Below are 3,577 nucleotides of genomic sequence, written 5' to 3' on the forward strand. Positions count from 1 at the left end.
GAAGGGGACTTAGTCCTATCACTGCTGAGGCCAGCCTATTGAATTGTATTGCTGAGGCGAGCCCATTGAACCCTAATACTGAGGCCAACCCATTAAATCGTACTACTGAGGAATGAAACCATATTTTGGTATTTGGCTTCTCGGAATTCTAGGATTGTAAGTATATTAGGAAAATAACAGTATTGATTCAAATTTAACTTTTAGTTGTAATTGTAGTTGTTTTTGTAACACTAATTCTTATAGCATTGTTTGGGAAGAAAGTGCATTCGGAGCATTGTTTCTGATATATGTAATTATTGTGTTCTTAATGTTTGTGGTTTTTCTTAAAGCTAAGCAGTGTTATATACGTAGTAAAGAGTTTTAAAATAAAATTGTGTTGTATGAATTAAGTGTGTAATCATTGTGAAATCGTGCAATCAGCTAACTACTCCCCCAGCCAGTGCATCAAAACGAATCAGTAAATTGTGTGGGATTTTCTCTATTCCATAACCCACTAGAGACACAAACCTTAGATGCAAGTTTATGCCATAAAAGGACCGATATGTCTGTGTCATCGCAGGGGAATACTAGAGAGGAGTATCCCTGACCGACTGCATGTTCACCATGTAAGAGCAGTCTTGTGTCTGCCTCTTCTTGATACGAATACACGTGGGAAATGTCAGATGAGCCAGAGTGCTCTGCTTTTCCATCTGCAAAACTACCAACAATGAGCACTCATTCATTTTGGAAACATTGGCATGATTGCTTAACAAGGTCTTCACTTAGAAAATTAACTAGGTTTTCTTTGTTTGCTGGTAAGGATATGAAACTATCCCATGATGCCAATACTGGAAGAGATCTGCTACTAATGATTCTGCGAATTGGCCTAGTAGTTTGAGCCCTTAATATTTTTGTGCCTGCGTTAATGGAGGGTGGTATGTAGCGATAGAAGACAATGTCAGCTCAATCGCATGTGTTGGCATAATTGGCAAACACTTGCTGCACAAAGGAATTGGTCAAATCTCCAAATGTTTATGCAGTTTTCAGCTTTTCTAGTCTCTGTACAAGAGCCATGCCATTGATAATAGCAGCTGATTTCTTGGATGTAGCTTCTGGCAGAACAGTTACTGCTTTACCTCCAATCAAGATCCATGACAAGGCTGCTTTGTCGGCCATGTTGAGTGATTTGTCAGGTTTAAAAAGTGACAGAGGGTAGGTATCCAGACAGTTTCTGCTGTAGGAGGGAGTGAACATCAAACCTTCTACCTGCTGCAACCATTGCAAGTAGCCTTTGCTGGATCTCCTTTGCATTCTGTTTCATTTTGCTGAACTGTCCTACAGTTGATTTTACATCCTTAAAGGTTGTAGTGCGCAGGTTTGTTATTACCCTGAAATAGAATAGTTTTCTGATAAGCATACTGTTAGGTTTACAATAATTTAGATTATTAGGAAGTATTAGCTTTACAGCTGAATACAAGGCATGACCTGTGGCCTAGCAATGCAGCTGACCACAAGGCAGATTGATAGCTAAGCCTTTGCTTGTGTCAAGTAATCATTTTAACTGTATTAAGCATTTTCTGAGTTAAAAGCAGCAAGTATCTCTGTATCTGTGTGCTGAAAAATCAGCTACAGCAAGAAGTAAGATAAGACAGGGAAACCATTGTTCTGGGTGCACTGGTTGTGTCCTTGAGAAGTATCTACTACTGTGTAAGGTTTTGCTAACATATTATAATGTTACTGTTACTTAACTTTTAGCTTTTAAAAGTGCTAGTTCAGCTTAATAAAAATATGCTGTTACAAAGATTTAAAAAGCTATTGCTTTTTTTTGTTAACCATGAAGTCTTGCCTTGTTGTAATAAGTATAAAAGATCACCTCACCCTTAGGGGGGGGCCATTTTGCCTTTTGCTGGCTTTATGGTCTTTGCTCGAGCAAATAAACAGCTGTCTTTCTTTACCCGCGTTGTCTGTCAATCAAATTACAGCTAGACAACGAACCTTAGAGAGGTTTCTCCTACCACAGGTGAGCATGTGTCAGTTTGACTTACTCAATGTTGAGCTCAACATTGAGTATGACTGGGGGCAGTTCTCCTATCTGGCCATGTGGAGGAGGAGGGTACTGGAGGCCCAGTTCCTAAGGTAGCCATGAAAACGGAGTCAGTTGAGGGTAAGTGGAGCTGAGCAGAAACTGGGGAGTGTAATCCTCCACAATGAGTCTGTGGCCAGCTTGTTACAAGGCTGGAGACTCAATGGCAGGACCAGTGAAGGCTGTGAATATTTTCCACAAGCCTTGGAGGCTGCAGTGGCAGGGGGCTGGCCAGCCCTGGTTCAGCTCTGCTTCCTGCTGCAAGGTTGGGAGGCAATGTCCACAATAATCCCTCTGCCCCATGGGAGCGAGGGCCCTTTCTGAAGCCCTGTGGCTCTGTGCCAGCTGTAGAGCCTCGGGAGGAGGCAGCCCTGAGGTTATTGGTGACAGAAGTCTTGGCAGCATCTTCAAGGAGGTGGACAGGCCCTCCTCTACCCAGCTCCTGTCGTCTTCCCTATGCAGCCGTGTGCTTTCAATGCAGTAAAAACTCTCTCCCTCCCCTAGGTGCCTGCAGAGGCCAAGGACCTGCACGCAGCTCCAGTGGCAGTGGCCAAGGATGCTGTCTGCAGCACAGCTGCTGGGCCCAAGGCTGCAGTGTCCAGCATGGTGGATGTAGCCAAAGTGGCTGTCCAGGAGGGTGTGGAGAAGACCAGATTGGCAGTGACCAGCAGCATGGATGCTGCAGCGGGCACGTCTGTTGGCCAGAAAGTTACAAGTGACCTGGACATGGTGCTGGGGAAGACAGGGCAGTGGGTGGACCACTACCTCCCCATGACGGCTGAGGAGCTGGGTGAGGAGACTGGTACCAGGGAGGGGGAGCTTGGCAGCTGGTAGCTCCATAACCAGGGCAATGGGCATCCTGCCCTTGTGGTCACTGAAGCTACTGACTTTCATGGTTTGAAAAGCCTTTCCCAGTCTTGTGGGATCTCGCTTTGTCCTCCAGTTCCCCCATGTGTCCCAGGAGCAGCTGAGTGAGGGGCTGGATTGATTCCAGCCTGTTCTCCTTCCCTCCAGGAGGGCTACTGCTTCCAGCGGGCAGTGCTGCACAGCCAAGAAGCTGTGCAGGAAGTGGTGACCTTTGCTTTTTTTGCTATTTGAAGCAGTACAGTTGGGTTAGTGCAACACGAAGTGGCCACAAACACTGGACAGGGGTGTCCTGGTCCAGGTTGCCCCAGTTCCAGTTACACCATGGTGAGCAGAGCCTGGAGGCACTTGTGGTTCAGAGGCTGCTACCTGAGCGCCTCTGAGGGTCCCACAGGCGGGATGACACTATGCAAGCTCCTTTGTAGGGCTGGGTTGGAGTTGGATTGTTTTACTGGGGTGGAGGGGTCCTCAACACTTGGGGGCAGGGAGGCTGTGCCAGGCTTTGGAGGCATCCCCCTAACCCCAGCTTACACCCTCTCCTGCTCCCCCTAGTGCAAGGCAACTGTGCCATACTTGCTTTCCCATGGGTTCACTGTCCTCACAAGCTCCCTCAGGGGCCCTGACCCCCCCCCCCCCCCACCCCTTCCCCCG

General features: G+C 47.1%; 1 protein-coding gene across 1 annotated transcript in view; it reads right to left on the reverse strand.

Annotated features, from left to right (window-relative positions):
• Positions 1-3,577, reverse strand: part of SLX4 (SLX4 structure-specific endonuclease subunit) — a 52,028-nt gene that overhangs the window by 35,147 nt on the left and 13,304 nt on the right. The window contains 1 exon segment of the mRNA XM_025216228.1: positions 1,116-1,367. The gene's annotated coding sequence lies outside the window, so the exon portion shown is untranslated.

Source organism: Alligator sinensis, unplaced genomic scaffold, assembly GCF_000455745.1.
Source record: "Alligator sinensis unplaced genomic scaffold, ASM45574v1 scaffold1416_1, whole genome shotgun sequence".
NCBI lineage: Eukaryota > Metazoa > Chordata > Crocodylia > Alligatoridae > Alligator > Alligator sinensis.